Here is a 15,489-nt window from a genome sequence, read left to right on the forward strand (position 1 = left end):
GACCAGGGGCTAGATCAAAGGGATTTAGGTGCCTAATTATCACTTTAGGCACCTAAAGCTGAAAATTTAGATCCTCAAAAATCCCTGCTCAGGTGCCATCTAACTCTGTAAGTGCTGAAATTTCCATGGACAAAGTCCTTTGAGCACCTAAAAAAAAAAAAAAAATCTATCTGTGAGCAGGTGCACAGCTGCTAAGTCCTGACACCAAGGCCCTAGCTCACACCCAAGCCCCAGTGGGAACCTCAAACTAAGAGTTCCCTCATGTGTCATGCCTGCAGGGCCCACTTAATATAATAATTAAATAGTCATTAGAACTGAAACGGGGGTCTCCCACATCCCAGGGGAGTGCCCTAACCACTGGGCTAGAGAGTCGTTCTCACGCTCTCTCTGGCCCAATGAATATTTAATTATTTATATAAACTAGACCAGCAGCAACGGTGGAGATTGATAGAGCCCCTCAACCAAGAACATCCCATACCCCCGTGGTTGGAGCACTCATATGGGAGATGTGGGTTCAAATCCCTGCTCCACCTCAGGCAGCAGTGGGATTTAAGCCTGAGTCTCCCACATCATGGGTAATTCTCTAACCATTGGGCCAAAAGTTATAAGGGGCCCCCAACTGGTCATCTGGCTGTGTTGGGTGGGGGCTGATCTATCAGGAGGCCTCGGAGCATGCTACTTGATTGGGCACCGCAAGTAAGATAGAAGGAAACACCTCGCCTGAGGCAACCACGGGCTGTGCACATGCTCACAGGCAGGTTTTTAGTCAGAGGTGATGACTGGTGAGGACATGCGGGGTCACATGCGCCCCCACCCCCCATTTGCTGCTTGGGTTGTACTGAGCATGCTCCCATGGACTGAGCATGCTCACTAACACTGCTGACGCCAGCTGCCGTTACTCTGCTGCCCTCCCCAACCACTATCAGCAGGCCCAGGTCATCTCTGAAGTCTAGAAGAAACTTTATCAATGGAAACTTAGGCCCCTAGGGAATTTAGGCACTTACAAAGTTAGGCAGCAGCTGATGCAGGTTTTGAGGACCTCAATTTTGGATTTACATGCCTAAAGTGGCAGTTAGGCCCTAAATACCTTTGAGGAGCTGGGCCCTAGAATGAATGTATTCCTGCTGCCCAAAGGCTGGCGAGAAGGGGAAGTGGGGGGAGGGGGGAGTCTCCAGAGCTGCTCTTTGCACTGAATGTGTACTTCTGTTCCAGCTGTTCAGTTATGCAAAAGTACCAGTGTGTTGTGCTGCCTCGGAGTGAACAGAGCTCACTTGGACTGTGAGAAGTAGGCAGAGGTGAAAGTAAGCTGGTACAGGCCGGTACGCTGTGCCAGCAAGAGCCGGTACACTGTGCCGGACTGGACCGGCTTCTCCAGCGGTGATTTAAAGGGCCCAGGGCTCCAGATGCTGCAGGGAGCCCCGGGCCCTTTAAATCACCACCGGAGCTCCGGCAGCCAGGCTCGGGCGGGGATTTAAAGGTCCTGGAGCTCTGGCCCCTGCGGGGAGCCCCAGGCCCTTTAGAGCACCGCCCAAGCCCGGCTGCTGGAGCTCCAGTGGCGCTTTAAAGAGCCCGGGGCTCCCCGCAGTGGCCAGAGCCATGAGCCCTTTAAATCACCGCTGGATTCCTGCCGCCACTACCCTAGCGGTGGCAGGGCTCCAACAGTGATTTAAAGGACCCGGGGCTCCCCGCAGTGGCTGGAGCCCCAGGCCCTTTAAATTGCCTCCGGAGCCCTACCGCCACTACCCCAGCCCTACCCTGAGCCCTGCTGCCCCGGGGTAGCAGTGGCAGAGTTCCCGTAGTGATTTAAAGGGTCCGGAGCTCCGTGGCGGCCAGAGCCTCCAGGTGCTTCTGCAGCTGGTAGCTCCAGGGTGATTTAAAGGCCCTGGAGCTCCCAGACACAGCCGGAGCCCCAGGGCCTTTAAATCTTGAAAGGCCCTGCCTCTTCTGGTTGAGGCCACGCCTCTACTGTTTGAGGCCACGCCCCGCTCAAGACTCTGGCATACCGGTAAATCCTTTAAGTTACTTTCACCCCTGAAAGTAGGAAAGAGTTCCAAAGGACTGTGTAGGAGAAGGATACAAAGAAAGTGAGGAAGAAATGAATGCAGGGATGTAGAGAGGACAGGAGTTATGCAGGGTCTGAAAGCCGGGGGTAAGAACTTTGAATTCTTCACTCCTGTGTTTGCACTTTCAAGCACAGACTAATAGCATCATATAATTAGAAAGCAGAGATGGAAAACTACCTATACATGATCCAGTTCCAGATCAAGGCCAAAATTTTCCATAGCACTCAACAGAACCCCTTTTTCAAATGATCCTAGAGTCAGTTGAAGCTGTAAACAAGCTTTTGAGTATAGTAAAACTAAGTTATTTCCTATTAAAATGCATTTTCTTAAGATAAAAAACACAAGGATTTAATGTTAAAGTTTTAAGTGTCCTTGCCAGAAGTCCCAATGTTTTTATTCTGCTGACTGACTGATACTTGAGTCGTGCTTTGCTTTTGAGCATTTGAGTGTCACTGCTGCCTCCACATATGCAAACACACATCCCCTCCATTTATTTGAAGCCAAACCCTTTATCCTTGGACTCCAGTTAACTTCAGTTTCTCATTAAGTTTAGCAATGATTTAACCTTAATTACTGGGTGGGATATAGTAAAACTAAAGTGCCAATTCATTCCAAGACTAAAACACATATTTAACAGACTCTAGGACTCTTAGTGGGTGTGAATGATAACACAGCACAGATAGGAACAAAAAGGTTTTCATTTAGGTAAACAGCTGTCCTGTGAAGTAGAATGCTCAAAGAGTGCTAATAGGTGGAGGGAATTTCTCCATGGGCCCCAGGAGGCTCCCACTTAGTATAATGGAAATTTGAACCTAAGACAAGTTCTCTTGCCATATCACCACCAATTCCAAATTCCGTCACCATATGAAATAGGCTGTCAAAGTCCATATCTGCAAAAATCCCTAATGTCAAAAGAACTCCATAAAAATAGTAGAAGCCCAGACCCTGTGCAGTTTTATCTTCAAATGGGACTCAATGTTTCATCTTGTTTTTCCGTTGGACTCTTTCTGACTAGTTGTTGGTTATAAAGCTGCAAAGCAGGCGCTGATAACCTTGTCTTGCATGATACTGTGGTTTGTGAATGCCAGAGGAGAGATGCAATGGTCTAGTCTTGATTTAAAGAACAAAAAGACAATTCTATAAAATTCCACAAAAGCCTTTGCGGATGGATATTTGGAACCTCCCACTTCTATGCAGTGGTTATGCTCTGTCCTTCAATGCTATGGATTTACTTTTCCCTAGTACCTTTATTCAAGAAGGATCCCAAGGTGCTTGTAAAAAGCTTATGCTCAAATAAATTTGTTAGTCTCTAAGGTGCCACAAGTACTCCTGTTCTTTTTGCGGATACAGACTAACACGGCTGCTACTCTGAAACCAGTAGATAGAGGTGTACATTGGTTGATTACTGGCACAGCCCTGCTGAGCTCCTCATTTTCACAGCATAGAGTGCACTTAGGCTTAGTGATTTGGGTTCTCTCATTTATAGGCCATGATTCTGCAAAGGCTTATGTGTATGTTTAAGTATGCGAGCTGTTGCAGTGAAATCACTGGGACTATTCATGTGCTTGAAGTCAAGCATGTGCATCTTGACTTCAAGCATATGAATAGTCTCGGGGGGGAGGGATAGCTCAGTGGTTTGAGCATTGGCCTGCTAAACCCAGGGTTGTGAGCTCAATCCTTGAGGGGGCCACTTAGGGATCTGGGGCAAAATCAGTATTTGGTCCTGCTAGTGAAGGCAGGGGGCTGGACTTGATGACCTTTCAAGGTCCCTTCCAGTTCTAAGAGATGAGATATCTCCATTAATTTATGAGATGAGATATCTGTGTTTGCAGGATCAGGCTATGGTTTGCATTGATACCTGAACCCTTTCTTTAGTTATGTTCATCTCAAATGAATCAATGTTAACAGCAGTGGAATTCTAACTCTGGCCCAAGTCATCCTTCCACAAGGAAAAGCCTGTACAGGTGATAAACTTCACAGCTTCCCATAAGATCATCCTATCAGAGGAAGGGGCATGGATTTACATTCCCCTCCCCTGCTTCCTCCACAGAATGATCAGAAGGCATGGTGTGGCCAGTGTAATGGATAGTGGATTACTCCACACACACCAGACAGCAAGCACGCAAATGCAAACACATGCACATCCTGCTGCAAATTCAGAGCTGTGGGGAGAAGGGGGGGAAGAGGGACATGCTGACAGTCAGTGTTGTCATACACCATGAATTTCCATGGTTGTAAGGGAACAATATGATTACATGGTGACTTAGGTACCCAGGTTCATCACTCTGGTGTAGTGTGAGAACCTGAATAGAATAAATACTGCAGGAAATTTCCATCTCTTCCCTGCTTTTCTCTCCTCCCCCCACCCCCGAACATGCAGACATGTGCAGGCTTCCTCTTCAAGTGCACATGTGACCCATGCACCTTTGATTGAATAGGTACTGCTCCCAGAAATCTCTAGTCTGCACATGCGCCCTAGCTGCCCTTGGGCCAGGTATATAGGGCAGCACGGATGAACCACCATCAGTTCCTTTTTAACTACCTCTGCCTGTGATGGAACTTATTACAGTGCCTGCTCTAAAATTTATCTACGGATAGCTTAGTCTATTGTTGTATTTAGGTGTTAGCCCTAGGTTTAGCTTTAGTTTTAGCTACTTTCTGTTTAGGAGACACTCACATCCCATAAAAATGTAACAGTTGTTTGAGGTTCAAGAGGAGGTTCAGAAAAAAATAGGGAAACTAAAATTGGGTTCCTCATGAACCTCTCCCTTCAACCTGCCTAAGATCTGGGCCTGGCTACCTTTCCTGTACAGCAGCCTTTGAGTGAACATAATACTCTGTTGACCTCCACAACCTGCACACCCTCTATACCATCATGGGATCTTGCCTGTGAACGAGACTCTACTTGAACCGGCCAAAACTATCTGGCAGACTTCATCACCACACCTTCAACATGTAAAAGAGCTGAAACAAAGTATTATGTTGCAGAGAAGGGCTTTGAATTTTTGATTACTCACTCTTCACCTAACTTTTTGGTGGTTGATGCCATCAGTGAGTGTGGCAGACAAACTGTTTCTAAAGCAACACTATATGACAAAGACCAAAAATGCCTAGATCTCTTTGGTCACTCCTCCACGGCTACTCCTCCACGGCTTTGCAGTTTGAGATCACTAACTATCAATGGTTAAGTATAATCACGCAAACTACAACAACTTAAACTCATTTACTGAGCATCTCCCTTTAAAACACTGAGAATAGTTTGACAGCCATCGTGGAAGATCACCTCCTAGCAAGGACCTTGTTACAAGCCTCCCTTGAGGCAACCGACACATGGGCTCACTCTGTCTAAAGTGATCATCATGCATCGTGCTTTTTGACTACAATCTTCAGGATGCCCAAAAGAGATCCAGAACACCACAGAGAACCTTCCTTTTGATGGACGTAAGCACTTTCATGATTCCACTGTTTAATCCCCATACACTCTCTAGGATTTGAGAACCATGCTCTGGTCTCTCAGGATCTAAGTTGTGCAAACAAGAGGAAATTCAGCCAGACTAAAGGCTCCACTATTTCCACCCAAAGATTTCCAAAGTGGGTTTGGGGTTGTATTGACTGTTAATGTCAGCACCCAGGTCTAGATAGCCAATTAGTCTAGCCCAGCTGTGAGCAGCCTTACTGCAAAGACCTACCTGTGTTATTGTGTCCTTGCTGGTGCTATGCTCACCCATGTGTGTTGCTAGGACTTCTGGGGACATATCCCATGGCTCTTTATGCAGCAGTAAGCTGAGCCTAAGCGAAAGCAATGCCCTGGCTTTTACCTGCACACCAGACCATGCTAGGTAGCCTGTGTTGAAAGCACCACTAAACTCAGGACAGAGGGGTTTGTTTGTGGACAGGAGTGGGGTAGGAGCAACATGCAAGTAATGAGTTAACCTTCTAGAGCAGACATACCCAGAGTACAGAGGTCTGTACCCCTCCCCCACACCTTCTGAAATATATTAAACATTCTTGTTCCTTGTTCATTGGGTGATTTAACCTAAAATCTTTCTGAACAAGTACTTAGCTTCCATTAGCCAAATGGGGAAGTGTATTAAACTGTGGAAGTGGTGGACGCCCCTTAGTTTCAGATTTTTAGAACTAGACCAGACAAAGCAGTCAAAAAGATATTCCAAGGGACAATCCTGTACTGGTAAGGCATGGACTAGAGGACTTGATCAGTCTCCTCCATCTCTAAAATCCAATTATGGAGCAACAATAGGACCCACAGCTGCTATTTTGTGAGCAACATTTTAGCTTGTTAATTAAGAAAAATAAGAGAGAAAAGACTACTTTGTGGCCTATTTTTAGGTAGTTGATAGATAGTGGGCAGTCATCCAATCTTCAAAATTTCTCCTCTATGCTGGGAACCCATGTTAGAAGGCTGTGTAATGTTCTTTCATTGATTTGGGTTTTTTTGAATAGCTGCCTTAAATGATTGATTTTGGCCTGAGAAAACATTTCTTACCTGGCACCTGAGCTTGGGAGATGAACGCTAATGTTCTCCTCTGACAGTTCATGCAACAGATGAAATAGATTCACAGCATGCATAGAATGATAAATCTGATATTTTTTTGAAGAAATTAAAATCTGATGGCGTTCATTAAATCTTCTAGCTCCCATCAACACCCAAAAGATTTTAAAGTCCTGTTTAAGCATGTCTTCATTCTATTGATGGAATATACGTTAATATTTAATAGCTATGACTTGTATTTCTGAAAGTACTAATTAATCTCACTAGATGAAAACTGGCACACAATCGAAATTAGCTCCGTCCTTCCTTACTGCGACCGTGTGCCAGTTCATCTTGGAGCATGCCATGATTTACTGTAACAGTTTTAGGTCCATAATGGGGCCAATAACTAGCATCTGGAAGCCGCAATGCACGTCCCCAGTGGATGCCATTCACATATAGTTATTTAATTAATTAACAGCTCCACTAGTACAAGCCAGTAAAGGCTCCATTAAGGCTTTTTTATGTAACTTCCAAAGTAAGAACATATGCTGCACTCTACTTTCCCCTTGGAGCAGGCTTTAAGCTGCAACCTGGTTATCTTTTGACTGATTTTCAAATCCCATCGTAACCTGCTGCTTTTGCCTGAGTTTGAGATTCAGCAGACATAGCTGCAGAGCACTCGCTAGGAACAGCAAAATAACATTCTACCTGCATGCGCTCATTCCATCCTGACGTGCCAAGCCCCTGGAAAGGGTTTGGCTGCCAGAGTGCAGTTCCCAGACACCACATGTGACACGCTCTCACTTGCCCATTTCTGTGCTGAAAAAGGATGGGAGTTCCTTGGGAATAGGCAGAATATTAGTGCGAAAACAAAGAATGCCAGAGCTTTAGGGAGTCTATGAAAGTATGTGACAGCCTAATGCCATATGAAATGTGGAAAAACCATCAAGGGGCCTTAAGCTAGTAAAACTGAACTCAGTTTAGGGATGAAACATGGATTTTGCTTTTCCAAACTACAAGGATTCCTCCTTCTTAAAAATCAAGTGCAGTTAAATAGAGATCAGGTCTTAATGCAGTTTACTGTGTGCTGGTCTGCAACAAGGTCAAGGGGTCTTAAGCACCAGCAGATAGCGAATGACACTCTGCTTCACACTCCTGAAGTTGGAAAGAGTGGATCAGAGCTGGAGCTGGAGAGCAGCTGCTCCCTGCTGCTATCCAGTCAGGTGTTAATGAAGTTTGAAGCAGCAATAACTTCTGCTGGGTCCTTTTTGAACAGCTACCTCATCGCTGCAGGGGAGGCAGATAATGGCAAGAGGACAGCTCACTAGATCTTCTTAGGTGTCCTGAGATATAATTAGCTCTTGAGACATCTACAGCTCTGGAGGACCAAATCTCTGGCCAGCGCTATGAAGAGCCAAACTCCAACCCCTATGGAATCATTCAAGAGAAACTGTTTCCTACCCTTTTTTGGGGAGGGGAAGGAGGGGAAAATGGGGATTAGCAGGGAGCATTTCCCATTTAGGGGAGATTATGGCCCATAGTTTGTATACTGCACTCAAAGCATTTTAATATTCTGGGTGTTAGTAACAGCCACGACATTTCACACTAGGGAAATGGCAAACACTTTGTAAGTATAAAACATAAAGCTTTAATATTTATGAAATGTCCATCTTCCATAATTAGAGGCAATTTATGCTGTTTGCCAAGTGCTTGGAGATCCTGGGATGGAAGGTGCTAGAGAAATGCCATGAATTATTGTAATATTTCATAGCTATCCCAAGAGCCACTTATTTGCTTTCTGATTTTAACAGGAGGGCTACTCAGAAACAATAAAAAGCCCCCCCTCCCAACCCATTTTCTAGGGAGCTGCTTGTGATAACGTAATAAATATGAACAGGGCCGGCTTTAGGCCAATTCCACCAATTCCCCTGAATCAGGCCCCGCGCCTAAGAGGGCCCCGTGTCCAGTGGCAGGGCTGCCCAGATTGGGGGGGCAAGTGGCAGAGAATCCCTTCCCTGGCTAGAGGCACCTTTTTAATTTTTACTCACCTGGAGGCGCTCTGGGTCTTTGGCGGCGGGTCCTTCAGTGCCACCGAAGACCCGGAGTGAGTGAAGGACCCACCGCCAAAGACTAGGAGCACGGCCGGGTGAGTACAAGCCCCGCGTGTGTGGGTTTTTTTTTTTTTTTTTTTTAAGTCATCCCTGTCGGGGCCCTGTCGAAACTGTTCAAATCGGGCCCCGCACTTCCTAAAGCCGGCCCTGAATATGAAAGGGCAGAGCTATTGGCAGGGTGGAAATGTCCTTTAAAAACAACTGTCTACAATAAGCATTGATGGTATTATATGGCACAGAGTTAGAGCGCTGGTACTTGGTTAGAATATTATTATATATATATGACTAAATGATTCCACAGGCCCATGTCAAAGCGTTGCATAATCAATACTAAAAACTCTTTCTTGCTCTCTTGACAGAATGTGCGTTTTATTCCTCCCCCCTGCAGCACAGCTATGAGGCACAGGGCTTTCACCCTGCTATACTGCAGTGAAAAAACCAGTAAGGGACATTTGTGGTCATCACCTCTCATCTGGTTCCTAGGCTTTGTGATCCAAGGTAGCTTCCATTTCCCCAGTGTTTTTGTACCAATGAAACTGATGGAGTTAAATTGGTGCAACCCCCTAGTGTAGACACAGCTATGCCAGTATAAAAGGTGATCATGTCAATACAGCTATTTCTGTACATTTATGGAAATAAGCCAGTAGCGTAGGTGGCGGGGGTGGGTGGGAGTGGAGCAGCGGCTGCTCTCCCACTGAGCACAAGTGGTGCCTTTTCAATTTCTTGGCGCCTTTTTAATTTTTACTCACCCGGCGGTGCTCTGGGTCTTCGGCAGCGGGCCCTTCACTCACTCCGGGCCCACTGCTCTTCACTCGCCGAAATGCCACCGAAGACCCGCGGAGTGAGTGAAGGTCCCGTCGCCAAGGTGCTGCCGAAGACCTGGAGCACTGCCCCATCAGTAAAAGCGCCGCCGGGTGAGTAAAAGCGCCGCAGCGGGTGGCGCCTTTTTTTGTGATCACTCCCCCTGACTACGCCACTGCAATAAGCTCTACCAATACAGCTGCTTTCACACTAGAGCATAGCAGCAATTTAAGTGTTTCAATCTTTAAACCAGTGGTTCTCAAACTTTTGTACTGGTGACCCCTTTCACATAGCAAGCCTCTGAGTGCGACCCCCCTTATAAATTAAAAACACTTCTAAATATATTTAATTCTGTTAAAAATGCTGGAGGCAAAGCAGGGTTTGGAGTGGAGGCTGACAGCTCACGATCCCCCCATGTAATAACCTTGTGACCCTCAGAGGGATCCCGACCCCCAGTTTGAGAACCCCTGCTCTAAACCACTCTAGTTAAATCGCTACAAAAACTGCATACAGACCAGCTTTAAACCAGTAAGTCAACTGCAAAATAGTCACCAATGCACTTTGTGCTGCCCTGGCAATGCAAAGCAGCTGTAAGCCCATCTTAACCTTGCTGATTTGCACTGCTCTGGTACACCAGTGACTATGCCCTTAAAAGTTTACCTAAGAAAAACTATTTAAGGTTAATGCTACATATCTTCAAATCAAAAAATATCACAGGGTTTCTCTTTAGGTTTCATGTATGAAACTTCTGATAATTTTAAGAAGCAAGGAAAATCTTGACAAAACATATGTTAAGATGTACTTTCAATGGAAACTCCATATCAGTAACTTAAGGGTAAAACACATTACATAAATGTTGTAATTATCCCAAAGCCAAGTATTAGAAACCCAAGAAATTCAGAATTTAAGTTACAATTAAAAGAAATCTGAACATGTTAAAGAAATGCACAGATGAACAGACGCTTTCTGTGATCATTTTCATTTTGTCAAAACCTCCATTTTCTGTTTAAAAAAAGTCTCAACAAAAAGTTGTTGACCAGCCCTAGCATAGACTGTGACTTTCCCAAGGTCATACATGAATTCAGAAGCAATCACAAGTTGAATCTAGAAGTACTGACACCCAGCTATCTGACCTAACCTCTAGGCCCATCCTCCTTCTGTCATGTAACTTTACAGGAATGTCAAGTTGTCAGCTTGAAGGGCTGAAAACCTCAGCATTGTCCTTTGACTCCCTCAGTTGCGGAAGGAAATCATGGATCATTCCCTGACTACTTCACTTAATAGAAACACCAAGACTGCATGATGGCACAATTTTCTGGTTCCAGCAGTGTTTCTTCATGATCAGTGAATATCCTTAAAGCTGTATATCAACTTTTACTGGACATATGCTATATATTGTAAAAACATTCAAAGGATTAACAGCTATCAGCGGATGTATCTCTGGCTGTGCACATATGGTGAATCCACAAAGAGGGGATTAGAGATATAGGATATGAAATTGTAAGAAAAAAAGATTACAGTGCAGCCAAGAATGAAGTCACAAGCGAGCGCTTACCCCATGATGGATAGTATTGTGTTTTACACACATTACTGTTATTTATTTGTACTATAACAGCATCTTGGACACCCCCCCTCCCCAATAAGGGATTGGAGTACCATTGTGCTAGGTGCTGTACAAGGATATAAAAGAGAAACAGTCTCAGATCCCAAATAATTTATAATCCAAGGGCTAGATCCTGTAAGTGGATCCACTTGAATGCAGCTGTCGTCCCACAAGGATCAATTTCCAGGGTCTAGTTTTTATATAATAAAGTAATTTGATATTGAGTTGTTAATGGGAGAGGGGGTCAAATGGCGTTTATTAATTTTAACAAGGTAGAAAAAAAGGAAAAATAAAAGGCATAGTGATGTATAGTAGAAGAACTGGGCAATTTCTGATGGAAAAAAAGAATACCATGCATACATCACTGCCATCTTGAACTTGAATTTACCGTATATACTCATTCATTAGCCCGTTCGTTTATAAGCCGAATCTCCCCCCGCATCCCAAGATGGTTAGATAAAAATAGCAAAAACTGTCCAACCCTATATTTCAGGGGTTGGCAAACTTTGGCTCCTGGCCCGTTAGGGTAAGCCACTAGAGGGCCTGGACGTTTTGTTTACCTGGAGCGTCTGCAGGCACAGAGCCCCTCAGCTCCCAGTGTTCGCGGTTTGCCGCTCCCAGCCAATGGGAGCTGCGGGAAGAGGTGCTTCCCACAGCTCCCATTGACTGGGAACGGCAAACAGTGAACACTGGGAGCTGAGGGGCTCCATGCCTGCAGACACTCCAGGTAATCAAAACAACAATGTATTAGATATCCAATGATTCCATAGAGTTTAAAATCAAATTTTGGGGTAGACCCGTTTATAAGCCGACCCCCGCTCTTTGATGTGTCACTTTTTACCAAAAATATTTGGCTTATGAACGAATATATATGGTATGCTAAAAATCTGAATTCTAATTTATGAAGCTTTTTTGGTGAATATTTAATCTCTTTGGAAGAGTTAGAAGATATTTAACTTACCATGGTAAAATGCTTAAAATCTGAACATTTCAAACATGGGCATGTAGCCTTCTTAGCATTGTCTCATTACAAGGAGAGATTATAAATCAAACATTCATCATTACTAATGGCAGATCATACATGGGCTGTTAAGTTGGAGGTTGCAACCAAGTTTCATGGGGAGTGTGATGGCTAGATGGGCAGTAAGGTTTTAAAACTAACTTCTGTTGTAACATGGGGTTACAACATGGAAAAGGTTTGTAACTATTGGCCTGGTAGGACACTACTTTTTTGTCCTTGACTATTTATACACTGCTTCTTCAACATATGCTACATTTTCCATAGGCCACCCTGTGACACAGAGGGATCGATGGGGGGGGGGGAGGGGGAGGAAGGAAAGTGGCTGAGGCATTGGTGGTAGTAACAAAGAATTTGGAAATCTTATGAAGTTGCTGGGAAGGAGATGAATAGGAATTTCTTTCCATCCCCCACAGCATCTGCAAAGCTCTGAGCAGTGGAGCTGTGTGGTGGGCTGGACACCCTGCGGAAACCTGGTGGTCTCCACTTCAGCAGCAGAATTGAGTGTTTCACACTGTGAGGAGTTGGGAGTCCTTTGCGGAGTCCTTTGTGGAGGTGGGGGCAAACTTTGGAAAGCCCCAGGCCCTGGGGACACCTTCCCCAAAGCAGCCAGCACCAGCTGAGGGCACAGGAAGTGAACCAAGCCTTCTTACACCAACCAATATCACTAGACCAAGAGAATCACCAGGGCACTGAGCTCAGCAGACTCGCCTTCCACATGGGGAATAGCGCCCAGTAGGAGGAGCTTTCACAGCCTCCTATCATCATATGCACTGTTATATTAATTTAGATGGAATATATGGGCCAAAGGTGTTAACATAAACCCTTGTTTAATACTGTCCATCATTAAACAATGTTAAACAGGTTCAGGTTTGGTATAGAGAGACCACCACCTGCTTAATACCATTGCAACCACCCCATTAAAAATCCTTTTAACTTTATATTAAAGATACAGAGAAGAAGAAGAAAACGGATAAAACATTTGAAAGGTAAATTATTATGTAAGGCTTTCCTTTAAACAACATCCCTTGTTCCCTTTCCATGGAGAGAGTTCTAAAAGGAAGAAATCCCCCTCTCAGACTGTCAAACAAGGTATTAAAAATGGCAATAACTGCCCTTTTGGAGAAAAGAAAGTTAGTTAAGATGGGCTGGAGCTGTTGTTGCTGCTGCTGATAAAGTCTGATCCTCTTTCATTCCAGGTGGTGCGTGGGATTCAGATGGAGCCAGTAGAGGTGGCAATTTTATCTGGGTCCCTTGCGCTGGCTCAGTCTGGTCAGGACATCTCTCAGGATTAGGTCAAAGGTTGTCTGGGGTCCCAGGAGACCATGGGGTGGCAGCTATGATGGTGAAGCTTGCTTCTGTAGCCTCGATCTGTTCTTCTCTCTCCCGCCCCAAGTCTCTCTTTAAAGGCCCATCCCCTCATTACTTTGTTCGCCAATTAGGCCTAATATCCAACACAACAATTTTGATTCATTAGCTTCCAACTCCACATCATATATTTTGAACAAGCATAATTTCAACAGTCCTATTGCATCAACTTGGCCTTTGTGGTTCAGACCAGTCCAGCTTCTCTGGTTTTCTTGTGCCTATTCCCCTCAACGCTTCTTACTAAAGGTTATGATAACATCTTATGAATTTACACTCACTTTTTACAGTTAAACTCACAGTTGGGGTAAATTTGTAGGCCCCATTATCACAATGGCACTTAGCTCTGAAATTTAGACACAACTACTCACATATGCTGTATTGCCATTAGTTTTTGGTCTGCTTGCATTCCACCACTCTTCTATAGCTGCATCCATTCAGCTGTCCAGCCTCAGCCTCCCTACCTTTTACCTTTCTTCTCTCTCCCTTCTAAACTTTTCCTCCATCAATTTAATTCTCCCTTTACCAAACTCCCTTCTCTTATTCCAATAATCCCTTCCTTGTTACCACCTCAAGCTTCAGTCCCACCCACCCTCCCTGGTCTGCATGAAAATGAATGTGATAACCTTCTGGTGTCACTGCAAATCCTGTCGATCTTCCCAAGCTCTTTCTGGTGCGAGTGGGTGAGACTGGATGGCAGGAGATTATTACGAGGAAGTTCTTGATCTCTATAAGCAGAGGCTGCTATTAATGCCATGATGTATAGTGGTTCCACAAAGGGAACAGATTTTCAGTCCACTAAAACTAAACCATTAAATGGAATCTCCTTTATGGTCTAGTTATTATTTGAACCCACTTCTCCAGAGATAAAAGGCACAGTTCAGCCCCCTGATTTGTGAGTTAATCTAAAATGAAAAAAAATAAAGTAAAACAAAACATTAATTTGTAATGTTTTATTTAATCTGCTTGTTAGTGCTTAGCGCCTAAACTGGAGCTGTGAAAGGACTTTTTCTCACTACAGGCTAAATAAAGTACTGTACTGTTTTTGTAAGCGTCTTAGACTTTGCCAGAATACTGCCAATGAAGCAGGCTGGCAAGAGACAGGCACTGTCTCTGTTCTGTATCACGGAAGTAAGTGTAAAGACTCCAGCCAGCACCTCCCACCAGCAGGAATGCAACCAATTAACTCCCAGATGATGTCATTGCATGGCAAGAGTACTTCCCTCTCATAGCACTTACTGCTTTGCCAACTGCAACCTTCAATGTATTTTCCTCAGTCTGGTCCATGTACTGTAATAACTAAGTCAACTGGAAAAAATATTGGAGAAAAGACTAGGAAAAACAGAGTTTAGGGGCAGCTGGAGCCAGCAAAGAAGGCACACTGAGAGCTATAAAGAAGCATTGTGCAACAATTTCTCTCTACTTCACAGTATTTAGTTCCCCAGGAGCTGGAGAAGATGGGTAATAAGCTGGCCTTTATTTTAAGGGATATCCCTTGGAATCTCAGCTGCATAAAGATCAGTCTTTGAGGTATGTGGAAACAGTGCTAACAGTATCTCTCTTTCAATACTTCCTGCTACTCACTCCATTGAATGGTCATAGTCCAGCAAAGAAAAAAAAAAGCTTCTATCCAGAATTGGTCAGCAGGCTATGAAAAAGAAGAGGTGATGAAAACAGGTTAGAAGTAATGAGAGGAAATTCTTATATAAAATTCATGTTACCATAGCACCTGGAGACACTGATCAGGGACCCATTCTGTTAATTCTTGAATATAGTTTACGTATTTCCTGACCCAAACAGTTTACAATCTAATGCCCAGGTCCTGTACCAGTAACACACATGCTTAACTTTGTGTGTGTAATCTTATTGACTTCAATGGGACTACTCGTGTATGTAAAGTTAAGCATATGTATAGCTCTTTGCAAATTCTAGGCCTAAGAAGATGAGTGACATATGAAAACTGAGAGGTGACAGATACAGTTGAATATATACAATGTTATAAACCTATCTACCGTTGCAAGTTATTTTCTGTATTA

The sequence above is a fragment of the Malaclemys terrapin genome, chromosome 2 (assembly GCF_027887155.1).
Source record: "Malaclemys terrapin pileata isolate rMalTer1 chromosome 2, rMalTer1.hap1, whole genome shotgun sequence".
Lineage (NCBI taxonomy): Eukaryota > Metazoa > Chordata > Testudines > Emydidae > Malaclemys > Malaclemys terrapin.